The 14,756-nt window shown below is 43.6% G+C and overlaps 1 protein-coding gene across 1 annotated transcript in view; it reads left to right on the top strand.

Moving 5' to 3' along the window:
• itpk1a (inositol-tetrakisphosphate 1-kinase a) overlaps positions 1-14,756 on the top strand; it is a 199,805-nt gene that overhangs the window by 1,256 nt on the left and 183,793 nt on the right. The gene's annotated exons all lie outside the window — the stretch shown is intronic.

Raw genomic sequence — 14,756 nt, 5'->3', positions numbered from 1 at the left:
GCAGAGCCGATAGCCGAGCGCATTTTTATACTGTAAAGTTCCTGCTGACGAGCCTCGAAGATGCTCTTATAAGAGGTGCAGGGATCTCCATGTTGGTTTACGCACTCCTAAAGCATGGAGTATTGCTGCCTTAGAAGCCAGCTCTTTAAGTTAGTATTACTGTTCTGCTGTGTAAGTAGTGAAATTGTTGAGGGCTGTAATGCTTCAAAGTGATCTCCTAGAAATGGCCCCTCATTTAACACATTGTGGTTTGAATCTGATCAGTACTTTTCCCCTCTGATCCGTTTGGAGCCCCATTGTCAGATTGGCTGTCAAACATGAGAACTAGATGGGACTAGCACAGAACCTCTGTGATATAGACCTTTTAGAATACTGCTTGGCAGGTCTATATCACAGAGGTTCTGTGCTAGTCCCATCTAGTTCTCATTTTTGACAGCCAATGGAATGCACAACATCAGAATGAACTCTTGAAATTCATCAGTGACTCGTAAAATTACCCAAAGCTAATGTAAACCTGGGTTCAATCAGTCAACATTAAAAACAACATGCATTTATATAGCGCCTTTAACGTAGTAAAATGTCCCAAGGTGCTTCACAGGAGCATTATCACTCCTGTGAAAGGTTTAAAAAAAATTCTAATCTTTCCAGTTCATTTTATTGAGCAATTTAAGTTAGTCATTAAAGTGTCAGTTGCATTGTTTACTTTTTCAGTTGAATGTTAGGCTGCTGCTTTCTTCACTTACAGCATAATACATGATGGGGCACTTATTATACCTGAAGTCATAATTTAGTCTTTCTTGCATGTTTTTTCAAAGGCAGTGTTAGTTGGGTACTTAAGACGGAACGTTAATACCTGGAGTCAATAAAATGAATACTAACTAGTGTGTTTTTTGAGAATTGGAAAAAAAGGTTAAGCCCACAGAACATAGCTTGAAGAGCTATGGCAATTAGGGCAGAGATCTCTGTAAGCTAAGTTCTGGGTGGTGTAAAGTGTATGTGTTACTGCCATGCTGGTTGCCATTGTATTTTAAACTGCACTATAAACAATAATCAAGTCTGTCATAATACAAACAGAATATGAAATGTGAATGAAAATCCTATGGAAAACATAAAGCCCTATGATTATGATGATAGATCACAAGATAATACAGTTTGACGTTTCGAGGAAGAGCTTGCTGGGTCCTGACCGGGGCCTGGGAAATTGTTCAGCAGGAGACCCTTTAACCTCAAACAGGATGAATGAATATTCAGATCAGTTCGTATATTCCCACTGGTAGCATAGGTTTGTTATAGACCCATTAACTGAGCAAAGACAGATGTTTCTGTGAGGTGCAGTGTGCTTGAGGTCTGAAAAGCTATGGACTGCACAATACTGTATTTATGCTACTACCTTTTTGAATCCACTGGTGTGGATTCCACTGAACAATAAAATTGCTATACATCCTGTCAGATTGTAATAGAATGTTATTTGAAAATCAGTCAGGAAAAGAGCCAAGATTTTAGGAATGGGTGGGGGAGCAGGGAAGATACTCTGATTAGAGGGGTTAGCAAACCTATATCATTTTAGTATGATTGGCTCCTGGTTTGGCAAAGCCTCGATTTTAAAATTCTCATCCTTGTTTTTAAATCCCTGCATAGCCTCGCCCCATCCTATCTGTAAACTCCTCCAGCCCTAGAACCCTCTGAGATCTCTGCACTCCTCCAATTCTGGCCTCTTGTGCATCCCTGATTTTCATTGCACCACCAATGGTGGCTGTACTTTCAGCTGCCTAGGCCCTAAGCTCTGGAATTCCCTCCTAACCTTCTCTGGCTTTCTACCTCTCCTCATTTAAGATGCTCCTTAAAACCTACTGACCAAGCTTTTGGCCACCTGTCCTAATATCTCCTTATGTGGCTCAGTGTCAAATTTTGTTTGATAACGCTCCTGTGAAGCGCCTTGAGATGTTTTACTACGTTAGTGGTGTTATATAAATGCAAGTTGTTGTTGTTGTATATCTGATCTTATGAGAGGTATTTTCTGCTGTGGCACCTGGCTGTGTGGCTTTTGATGCTATGTTTGAATCAGGCAGCGAACATAGCCCAAGAATTTACATGGCATCATACATGTGTGATTATATATGTTGATGAGGTGATACAAGCAACATCTGATAACAGTTAGCACATTGACATCTGCAGAGTAGCCAATTTTGTCATGAGTTTAATGTGGTCCATCTCAACACTTGGAGCGTCCCTTTGCTACTAATATAAACTGAGTGAGGTCTGGCATTATCTTGGTCGTACCTGGAGGAGAGGTGTGGGCAACATTCATTATGTTTAAAACAATTAATCTCTGGAGCACACTATCATTTCTTTAACTAAAAATGATACTGGAATTGCCCCCGGGTGTGTAGATTTTGATGTTTGTGTAACATTACTGTTTTAAGCCTGTTGCGTTAATTGCAGTGTTGTAAAATTTTAAGATGCAGTGATGTACAGTAACTGGCTTACAAATGGATTTGTACATCAATTACCACTGTACTGTACAATGTTACAAATTTATATATAAATTTTACTTTACCTTTTTTAATGGCTTTCAACTAGACTTTATAGTACAGATGTAGCTAGTTTGTGGACCATTGCACATTATAACAACAACAACTTGCATTTATATAGTGCCTTTAACGTAGTAAAATGTCCCAAGGCGCTTCACAGGAACGTTATCAAACAAAATTTGACACTGACCTACATAAGGAGATATTAGGACAGGTGACAAGCTTAGTCAAAGAGGTAGGTTTTAAGGACCATCTTAAAGGAGGAGAGAGAAGTGGAGCAGTGGAGAGGTTTAGGGAGGGAATTCCAGAGCTTAGGGCCTGGGCAGCTGAAGGCATGGCTGCCATTGGTGGAGCGATTAAAATCGGGGATGTGCAAGAGGCGAGAATTGGAGGAGGGCAGAGGTCTTGGAGGGTTGTAGGGCTGGTGGAGGTTACAGAGATAGGGAGGGGCGAGACCATGGAGGGATTTGAAAACAAGGATGAGAATTTTAAAATCGAGGTATTCCCAGACCGGGGGCCAATGTAGGTCAGCGAGCACAGGAGTGATGGGTGAACAGGACTTGGTGTGGATAGGGGCAGCAGAGCTTTGGATGAGCTCAAGTTTATGGAGAGTGGGAAAAGGGAGGTCGGCTAGGACAGCATTGGAATAGTAAAGCCTAGAGGTAACAAAGGCACGGGCAAGAGTTTCGGCAACAGATGAGCTGAGGCAGGGTGGAAACGGGTGATGCTACGGAGGTAGAAGTAGGCGGACTTGGTGATGGAGCGGATATGTGGTGGGGAGCTTATCTCGGGGTCAAATAGGACGCCAGGGTTTGTTTAGCCTCAGAAGTGGCCAGGGAGAGGGATGGAGTCGGTGGCTAGGGAACGGAGCTTGTGGCAGAGACCAAAGACAACGGCTTTGGTCTTCCCAATATTTAGTTGGAGGAATTTTTTGCTCATCCACTACTGAGCATTGTGACAAACGAGAGACAGTGAAGGGGTCGAGAGAGGTAGTGCTGGGTGTCATCAGCATACATGTGGAACCTGACGTGTTTTCGGATGATGTCGCCAAGGGGCGGCATGTAGATGAGAAATAGGAGGGGGCCAAGGAAACATCCTTGGGGGACTCCAGAGGTAACAGTGTGGGAGCAGGAAGAGAAGCCATTGCAGGTGATTTTCTGGCTACGACTGGATAGATAAGAATGGAACTCGGCGAGTTCAGCCCCACCCAGTTGGAGGAGGATGATGTGGTCAATGGTCAAAGGTTGCAGACAGGTCAAGAAGGATGAGGAGGTATCCCTTACCACTGTCACAGTCACATACGATGTCATTTGTGACATAACTTCCTATAATGTGCTGTTGTTTAGTTCTGGTGGTGCTGCGTGATAGTTTGAGGCTGGAGCTTTGAGACTGAGGTAATAAAGGTTTGTAAATCCTACTGGGAATGATTTTATATTTACTTTATGGATGGTTGTGTATTTTAAAGTGACAACAACAAAATAGATTATAATTAAAGATTGTTCAGAGAGGAAAAAAATTGGTGCTTGTGGCATTTTATTGCATGTGCTTACATAGAATTACATAGAATTTATAGCACAGAAACAGGCCATTTGGTGCAACAGGTCTGTGCTTCATGCTCCACACTAGCCTCCTCCCACCTTACTTCTTCTCAACATATCCTTCTATTCCTTTCGCCCACATGTACTTATCTAGCTTCCCCTTAAATGCATTTATGCTATTCGCCACCACCACTCCATGTGGTAACGAGTTCCACATTCTCACCACTCCCTGAGTAAAGAAGTTTCTCCTGAATTGCTTATTGGATTTATTAGTGACTAACTTACACTTATGGCCCCTAGTTTTGGACTTCCCCACAAGTAGAAACATCTTTGTCTACCCTATTGAACCCCTTCATAATTTTAAAGACCTCTATCAGGTCATCTCTCAGTCTTCTCTTTTCTAGAGAAAAGAGCCCCAGCCTGTTCAGTCTTTCCTGATCAATTCTGATATCATCTTTGTAAATCTTTTTTGCACTTTCTCCAGTGCTTGTATATCCTTTTTGTAATATGGAGACCAGAACTGTGTGGTCTAACCAAGGTTCTATATGTTTAGCATACTTCTCTGCTTTTTGAATTCTGTTCCTCTAGAAGTGAACTTCAGTGCTTTGTTTGTACTTTTTAAAGGCTTTGTTAACCTGTTTTACTACTTTTAACGATTTATGAATCTATACCCCCAGATCCCTGTCCACCTCTACCCCATTTAGACTCTTATTTTCCAATGAGTAGGTGGATTCCTTATTCTTCCTACCAGGATGCGCCACCTCACACTTATCTATATTGAAATTTATTTGCCATTTACATGCCCATTCTGCAAGTTTGATAATGTCGTCTTGTATTTGGTTGCAGTCTTCGTCAGTATTAACTATACCCCTCAATTTGGTGTCATCCCTAAATTTTGATATTGTACTTCTGATTCCCGAGTCCAAAACATTTATGTAACTGGTGAACAACAATGGTCCTAGCAACGATCCTATTGGAACACCACTTCCCACCTTCCGCCAGTCTGAGTAACTACCTTTTAACCCCTACTCTCTTCTGTTTTGTAGCCAGTTTTGTTACGATCCATTCAGTAAGGATTTGAAGAAGTTCTGAGAGCAGCTGACAAGCCACCACTATAGCTACAGAATGTTGTGTTTAGAACTGCCAGAGGACACTTTTGTTAATTCAAGACAAACTTGTTCTGCCTGTCTCCCATGTTTCTTCATTGATTCTCCGAAAGCACCAATTCATGTAGGGTTACAGCGTCATGGGTGCTGGCTGCTCTCTGTCAGCTTGATTTTCTTTATCTCCCTCTCTCTATTCTGGAGCAGTTGTAGTGTCCCTATTGTTGCCCTAGCTGAGAGCAGCTCACACACCGTAGTCTGGGCAATATTCCCGGCAATTTGGTCTCCATGGCTCCTTACCACACCAGGTGCTGCATTAACCATCGGGGGAGCCGAAACTCATTCCCAAGTAGTCTCCCACAGTATAGCATTCCTTTGAGTGAGTTTGCCTTCCACCCACGTAACAGATCAGACTCTACGAAGACCAGTTGCACATTTTCCATTTGCACCACAGCAATGACATCTGACTCCATTCATTTCAGATGGGGTGGGGAACAAAAGCAAATAAGAAAAGTGCGAACAGTGGCACAAATTCATGTGGCATTTTAGCCTGGACTGTTGCTATTTAAATAAAGTGCATGCCTGTTAATGTTATACCCCTTTTCAGTGTATCTTTTGGGCTAAAATAGTGCTCGTTTTTCCCTCCCCTCCCCTCCTCCAAACATTATTATGGAAGCCTGTATATTCTCAATCTAGGTTGCTTTTACCAGTGAAACAACTATTGATAATACACACTTATGCTCACATACTTGTGCTCACAGTCTTCCTCTGCATTCTGCAGTGTGATTTGGAAAATAGCCCAGTAACTCCAGATTATTCAGTGAGTAGCTAAGCTATTCAGACCAGGAAAGAAAAGAAAAAAAACTTGCATTTTGTATAATGCCTTTCATGTCCTCAGGACAGCCCAAAACACCTTACAATGAATTACCTTTGAAGTGTAGTCACTGTTATTTGGGCAAACGCAGCCAAAGTCCCACAAACAGCAAACTGATTTTTTTATTTGTTCTTGGGATGTGAGCGACACTGCCAAGGTGGTATGTATTGGGCATCCCTGGTTGCCCTGACGGCATTAACAGTCACATGTAGGGTGGGTCACTGAAGGGCATTGGGTTTGTACAACAATCTGGCAGCTTTTTGTCATTTTTCACTTTAGTCGTTTTTTTTCTCAGATTTATTGAATTTGATTTCACACCTTACCATGGTGAGATTTGAACTCACGACACCTGGGCTGGTCCAGTACCATAAACACTAGACTATTGTATCCTGATAAATGATAAGTTGATCTGTTTTGATGGTATTGGTTGACGGATAAATGTAGTCCAGCACACCGGTTATTCTTCAAATAGTGCCGTGGGATCTTTTACGTCCATGTGAACAGGCAAACAAGGCCTCAGTCTAACGCCTCATCCGAAAGGCAGCACCTCCAACTGTGCAGCTCTCCCTCAGTACTGCACTGAAGTGTCAGCCTGGATTATGTGCTCTGGACCTGGAGTGGACCTTGAACCTATTTCCTTGTGACTCAGAGGTAATAGTGCTACCAACTGAGTCAAGGTAACACTTGGAAAGTCGACTAATACCTGGATTAGAGGTAGAAATGCCTCACCTTTTTTTGCTTCTCTTTTGTGGCTCATTGGAGGTCAAATCATAAAGTAAAGAAGACCAGGGGGTCAATTTTAGAGTGGCCGAGTGGGTGCATTCGTGGCGGGGGGTTTCTAAAATTGGGGAATCCCGGAGCTCGGCTCCAACCCGCAAATCAGTGCGCGCGCAGCCCCCACATGCGGGACTCCCACCAGCAATTAAAGCCGGCGGGATGACAGTTTAGATAGTTAGGGAGGTACTTGAGGTCGTTGACAGACCTCATTGGGAAGAGATTTTAGCAGGGATGTGATTTTGGACTCTCAGCGTGTTTCCCATGCTGTGGGAAACACTCCCTGTTGTTGCAGACATGTTTCAATCAGCAGCCATTGGGAGATGCAGAGGATTCCTTGACAGTTGGGGGGAATACCTCATTCCAATACAGCAGGGCACTCTGTCACCTCAGACAAAGTTTTGCCTGCCACATCGTTGTCTCCACACTCCAAATTATTACATCATACCCTAAACTCTGCCGTCCAAACACATTTACCTACTTTGCGGACCCCCTCACACTCACATCATCAGGATTGGGTGGGGGGGTGTTCCATAGCTGCATTCATCACTCCATTGGAGGACGAGCAACATCACCAGCCTCGCCAGGCACGCTGTCCACCTCCGCCACGTGGAGTTACACAACACAGTGCTGCGCAACAGGCACCTGCACAAAGTAGTCGTGAAACTACACATACACCCACTGTAGGGTGACCCAATGGGTGGCATCAAGAGTGTTCATGGAGAACCTCATGAAAAGGCCTTATTGCACAAGCCAGTCAAGAATGGCCAAGACGTGGCAGTAGTGGTGACAATATAATATGTAATGTGAGTTGATCAAAAATCAAATATAAGTAAAAACCATGACAAACCCTCAAACACCCTTGTGCATCCCCTTCATGCTCACGACACGTTTGCCTTATGCTTCCTACTACACAAATGTGATGCATGCCCTGTGGCTGCAGCACAGGTAGTGGCAGGTAGGTTGAGGCTGACCGTGAAAGAGATGCATGAGAGGGTGAGTATGAGATAGAGCCATGAGATTGTATGAGGATTGGGTTGAGTGGTAGTGGTGGGATGAGTACTGGCGATGTGAGTAAGTGCAGGTAAGATGAGGATGAGGGTTCAGTGGGTGTGAGGGGTGATGTGATAGAGTAGTGTTGGCAGTGCAGAAGGAGATGTGGGGTGGGGGCGGTGATGTGGCAGACGGAGTGTAGGGGAATGAGTAAGTGTACTCACTTCGGCTGACCTGGTTAGGTGATTGAAGCGCCTCCTGCACTGTATGCAGGTGCTTGATACGTTGGTGCTGGTGACCTCCTCTGCCACCTCGAGCCAGGCCTTTGTGGTGGCAGAGGCAGGCCACTTTCTACCGTCTGCCAGGTGCAAGATCTCCCTCCTCCTCCTCCTCCTCACCCCATCCAGTAAGACCTGGAGTGAGGCATCATTAAACCTGGGAGCAGCCTTCCCCCTGGGCTGCTCCATGCTGTAATTTTGCCTATTTTCTGCAGCATCAGTCAGTGGAGAACTGCCCCTTTAAATAGGGCTCCTCCAGCTGACAGCCTATGATGCGGGTGTGCAGTCCGCCCGCTGCGCAGCTTTCTAGTGTGAAACCCGGAAGCCAAGGTAAGTCGCTTCAATTTACGTACGATCACGTGCCAAACCCACCGATTTCACTGGGCGCGTTACCCACGCGCCCAGTCGACCCCCCCCCCTCCCCCGCTGCCAATCCGCCTCCCTCCTAATATCGGGCCCCAGGTCCCTGTTGTCCTAATGGATCTTGAAATGACCAACGGGGAGTGGAAGCAAAGAACGATATATCATTTTTGTATTATTCTTCTTGAAATTTCTCCAAGAATACGTTGGCCAGGATCTGAAAATTGACATTGAGCCTTTCCTGTCTGTTGGTATGCACGCGTCATGAATTGTTTTGCACCAAAATGCAAATATGCTGTCCCACCGAAGTGGCTTGGCACGTTTGGCTGGCCACTGGAGGAAGTTGTTCCAGAAGCCTGGGAAAAATGTTTTTTTAATGTCAGATGTATGGATATCACTCCGTTTATTTTGAACTGCACATCAACAGTCCACGGCAGTGACGTGAGGTAAAACTGCCTATAGGTTGCAAAAGATACCAGTAAATATGGTTGGGGATGAATACCAATTATTTTCTATGGTCTTGGATGACTGTTTCTTGCTTTTTTTTAGTAGTAAAAGGTTTTTTGACAGTTAAAGTTACAGAACTCTCCCTCTATTCAGGGAATTTTGAAGTTGAAGCTGAGAAAGAGACCATTCGTTTGCTCCACCGTCACTGATAGAGCCTTCAGCCATCATGCCCCTGCAGTCTGGAACTCCCTTCCAAAACCCCTCTGCTACATCTCTTTCTACCACTTTTAAAAGTCTTGGTTGCCTTCCCTAATTCTTCTCCTAAAATTCTCCCCTTCAGTGGAAGTTCCTTCCCCACCCCCGTTCCTTTCCTGAAACATTTGGCTCACTATGGTGTGCAGTTCTATAGGCACCAGTTGTTCTCTGCTATCTATGCCCAAGTGGTCGTTCACCATGTGTGCACCTAGATAATGAGCGCTCGCGACCTTATTCTGCCATGTGGCAATCTCACAGCTAAGACCAATCTTGTCCTTACCAACAACCATCGCTGACCGTTGAAATTTTAGAACACTATCATGTTTAGTCTACCAGGAGGATATGACTAAGGTCATGAAGAACTTAAGAGAAAAAGCCGTTAAATGAGCTATGTACGGTGGACTTGTATCATTCACGAAGTAGATGCAGAAGAGGAAAACCGTCTTTGTTCATTGTCCAAAACAGACCCTACAGGCCTCCCCATCACAGCATCCAAACTTTTCTTAAATGATTCCAGAGTTTTCACCTCCGTTACTCTCACTAGAAGTCCATTCCATGTGTTGATCAATCAGAGTGAAGAACGTTCTGATATCAGTCCCAAAATTGCCTGTTACTAGTTTGAACCCGTGTCCTCGTGTCCTATTCTCTTGGTTCAGTTTAAAGTAATTTTCCAGATTTTTTTTCTATATATTATTTACAGGCCCCCAGAAGGTCACCTCTCAATTGCCTCATTTCAAGGCTGAAAAGCCAAGGTTTTCCAATCTTTCCTTGTAACTCAGTCCTCTGATTCCAGGGATTAGTTAATCTCTGAACTGGACTCAGGGTTTGAGTGTCTTCCTTGCATTTCTGTGACTATAAATAGACACATTAACACAGAATGTTACAGCAGAGAAACAGGCAATTTGGCCTATCAAATCTGCAGTGCTGTTTTTATCCACACGAGCCACCTAATACCACTCTCCTGCCCTTTAATATTTCTCTCTTTTTTTCAAACAACATTCCAATTCCTGCATAAATTAACTTATGGGTTCTGTTTCAACAACAGTTTATGGCAGAGATTTCTACATATAAACCACCCTCTTTTAAAGATACATATATGTTAGTAACCTCTAGTTTAATTCTTTTTGTTATCTTAAATTTGTGGCCTCTCGATACCATCTCAGCAACCATTGACGGCAATCTAATGCTGTTTAAGTTGTTGGAGCTTTTCACAATCTTGAAGACCTCCATCAGGCCACCCCTTAACCTTCTGTACTCTAGCAGAAAAAATCTTAATGTCTAAAATCTCTCTTCATAACTGTAACTCCTCATCTGGGTAAAATCCTATGCTGCCCCCTTTTTCATTGATTTTTCTATCCTTCCCATTATAGGGTGCTCAAAACTGTAAACAGTACACCTGCTGCGATCTAGCTAATTCAACATTATGTTGTACAAATTCAACATTGCCTCCTTGCTTTTGTATTCGGTGCCTCGGGACGCAAAACCTTTTTATGGCCTCATTGACTTGTGCTGCCACCTTCAATGCCCTGTATATCTCCACACCAAGGTCCTTCTGCTCCTCTACACCATTTAAAATCTTACAATTTAAGGTGCATTTCCTTTTCCCTATTCTTGTTTCCAAAATGCATTACTTATTGATAATGCCCACCCTGCTAGCCTATCTGTCCTCCAGCAGTCTTTCACGAACCTTGTCACAATTTGCCTTATCCTACAATTTGACATCACCAAATTGTAGCATTATTCCCTCAATTCCTAAGTCTCGATTGATCGAGTTTTATCATTTTTTATATTGAAAGAATTACATACACACACTCAAGGTTTGGCCTGATCTGAGCATTGTACAGTTTAACATGACGTCCTCTGACTTGTACTCTACTACTTTGGCTACATAGTTCGGCACTCTATTGGCTTTGTTAATTATTGCTCCACAACAATGACACACTGAGTTGCTAAAACACCTAGTTTTAATTTAATGCTTAACTATTTCAACACCATTTGTGAGGCACTTATGTCACCCATTTTCCCTGTGCGCTGTACTTTACCCATGTCTGTATGAGATTTCATCTGCCATTGATCTGTCCACTTACATTTTAGATCCAATTTTAACCTAACCCGCCTGGCAGGAACAGACTGGTTCAGGTCAGACACCCGTTTCTCACCGTGTCCAATTTTACTCTCTGAAGTTTTAAAAAAAACACTGATCACTCCTAAACCTTTCTGCTCCATGTTCTCCTCTCCCTCCTCCCACAACCCATCATCCGCCACTATAAGCTTGAACCATTCATTCTGGAATCAAAAAAAAACTAACTTCCACCTGAAGCATCAGCTATGACTCACAGATAGCAATCTTACCTCTGAATAAGAAGATCATGGGTTTAAGCCCTACTTCAAAGACCTGAGCACATAACCTACGCTCACACTTCAATGCAGTACTGGGGGAGATGCCATCGTTCAGATAAGGTGTTAAACCGAGGCCCTGTCTGCCCTGTCAGATGGACTTAAAAGGTCCCATGGTGCTATTCGAAGAAGAGTAGGAGTGTTCTTTCATGTCCTGGCCAACTTTTATCCTTTAACCAACATCACTAAAACAGATAATTTGGTCATTTATTTCATTGCAATTTGTGGGATCTTGCTGTGCTAATTGGCTGCCATTTTCCCTACATTTTAACAGTGATTACATTTCAAAAGTGCTTCATTGGCTGCAAAGTGCTTTGGAATGTCCTGAGGTGAAAGATGCAAGTTTGTTTGTTCTCTCTAAATGCTATTTGCCAGTCACTTATTTAGCTAGTAAATGTCTCTTGGCTCCTTTTGCGTGGTATCTACTTTGAGTACAGATTTTGCAGAGCAGTAACGTGTTATCCGCAGATCCTTTTTAACCTTATTTATGCAGAATGGAATAGTCCCCATTGAACACTTACTGTCTTGTTACAAGCCTGTTGTGAAGTGCTCCATGAAATGATGCTTGAATGCAGAAGTAAGTAATATCTGCTGGAATGTCCCTACCTATTAACTTGGTCGCATTTTCAAAACATTCCAATCAAAATTCTATGATGGCATCATTTCCTCTCGCTGTGCTGGCTTTTATTGATCCAGTTCTGGCCTGTATCCCTCGTAATGTTTTATTGTTACCGATGTTACGTGAACCAGCCCTTGATCCGTGGAGTGATGCTTCTACAGTTTTACGCCTCTTTGCGGGTAGGCGTGCGACCGTAGGAACGTGGGAACAGGAATAGGCCTTTCAGCCCCTCGAGCCTGTGCCATTCAATTAGATTATGGCTGATCTGTACCTTAACTCCATCTACCTGCCTCGGTTCGATAACTCTTAATACTCTTGCCTAACAAAAACCTATCAATCACAGTTTTGAACAGGGCATGTGAGTGTGAGAGTTTCGAGGTTACTTGCCTGTTTGTTTTGCCTATCAACATATGGGAGGCAGTAGGTCCCTATTTGTTTGGCTGACATTGCAATCTCGTGTCCCCTTGAACCCTGTGTCACAGTGTGTTATAATGCCAATGCACTACAGCCGTGGCTCAGTGGGTAGCACTCTCACCTTTGAGTCAAGAGGTTGTGGATTTAAGTCCCACTCCAGAAACTTGAACACATAAATCAGGCTGACACTCCCATGCGGTGCTGAGGGCGTGCTGCACTGCTGGAGGTGCCGTCTTTCGGATGAGACATTAAACCGAGACCCCGCCTGCCCTTTCAGGTGGACGTAAAAGATCCCATGGCACTATTCGAAGAAGAGCAGGGGAGTTCTCTCCGGTGTCCTGGCCAATATTTATCCCTCAACTGATATCAACTAAAAGCAGCTTATCTGGTCATTATCACATTGCTGTTTGTGGGACCTTGCTGTGCACAAATTAGCTGCCATATTTCCTACATTACAGCAGTGACAACACTTCAAAAGTACTTCATTGGCTGTAAAGCGCTTTGGGACATCCTGAGGTGGTGAAAGGCGCTATATAAATGCAAGTCTTTTTCTTTTCAATTTTCCACCTATGCCACCTTCCAATTGTTGGATGCTACCAGAGTCCTATCATGAGGATATTTCTATCGGGCTTGCACCTGTGATTGTACGCTGCATCATCACATAAGCTCGGTAACCGCATCACGATGTCAACATGGCCGAAAACAAAAAGGTTCATGAAACAGTTTTTCCTTTATTGGGATTCAGCTAATCAAATTAGTTCATTCAAATTTGATTGGGAAGCGTGTGGAAATATTCCAGAGTTAACTTTGGACTGCCATGTGACCACCGGTAGTTCTACATTCACTTCCTTTTATGTGATTCAAGTAAACCCGAGGACATGGTCAAAGAGGTATGTAATCTTAGTGGCAGAACAATACGTTCAGGTTTGTGCCAGAAAAGTGCAGCTCTAATCGGTTTTAATTTACCTTTTTTTAAATTTGAAAAATAACCTTTCAGTTGCTTCTCTTCTGCACGCCTTTTGCTGGCCAAGAAGGCAGGTGGCACATCCCCAGACTTCTGCCTTTGCTGTTCTAGGTGACTTGCCTTTCTGTTTCATTGATCTGCTTATTCCCCCCCACCCCCCACTCCCTGCCAAATAGCCGTGGTTATAATTGGGCATTTCACGTGTAGGGAATGGTGACTTGAAACCCCTGCCCTCCCTAAAAGGGTTAAATTATGATGACAAGTTGTATGGACTAGGCTTGAGTATAGAAGACCGAGGGGTGATCTAATTGAGGTATTTAAGATGATTGTAGGATTTGATAGGGTGGATCGAGAGAAACGGTTTCCTCTGGTGGGGGAGTCCAGAACAAGGGGGCATAACCTTAAAATTAGAGCTAGGCCGTTCAGGGTTAATGTCAGGAAGCACTTCTTCACACAAAGGGTAGTGCAATTGTGGAACTATCTTCCCCCGAAAAGTTGTTGAGGCTAGGTCAACTGAAAGTTACAAAACTGAGATTGTTGGATTTTTGTTAGGCAAGGGTATTAAGGGACATAGAACCAAGGCGGGTAAATGGATTTGAGATACAGATCAGCCATGATCTAATTGAATGGCGGAATAGGCTCAAGGGGCTGAATGGCCTCCTCCTGTTCCTATGTTCCTCCCATTGCATAACAAGCTGGTACACCAATTCTACTCAGATCTACTTTAGTAAATCAGGGTGGCTGAATGGAGCACAACAGTTGGCCTAAGCAGCCCTGGGTTAGGAGAGAGAAAAATCAGTGAGCTCCTGGTTGCTATCCCAATTAGTGCTGTTGGATGACGCGTATGTGTCAACATTGGGTGAGGTCAGAATCAGGCTTTGCTGTGATGCTCCCTGTTGTTGAATAGCCTGCCAACAATGACTGTCCTGACTCACACTTGAAAAATGGTTTCTTGGGTGATGTACTAGAGGGTGGCTGGCAACTCTGGAACCGTAACCTCGCAAGAGTCAATGCCTTCAGGGAGGAGGGAGAGAAGAAAAATCTAAATTTAAAAGAAAATTTATTTTTTAATCACCGAGCGCATTAAAGCTACGCTGTAGGGTGACCAATTATATTAGTAAGCAGGCATCCTTAGCCAAGTGATGGTAGAAGCTGTAGAACTACTTGATTTTATTTATTACTGTGAGTTCTAGAAATACTAAGGAACAT

This window comes from Heptranchias perlo, chromosome 10 (genome assembly GCF_035084215.1).
Source record: "Heptranchias perlo isolate sHepPer1 chromosome 10, sHepPer1.hap1, whole genome shotgun sequence".
In the NCBI taxonomy this organism is placed as follows: domain Eukaryota; kingdom Metazoa; phylum Chordata; class Chondrichthyes; order Hexanchiformes; family Hexanchidae; genus Heptranchias; species Heptranchias perlo.
The sequence above is the reverse complement of the archived record's forward strand: the minus strand, read 5'-3'. Positions and strand labels throughout refer to the sequence as shown.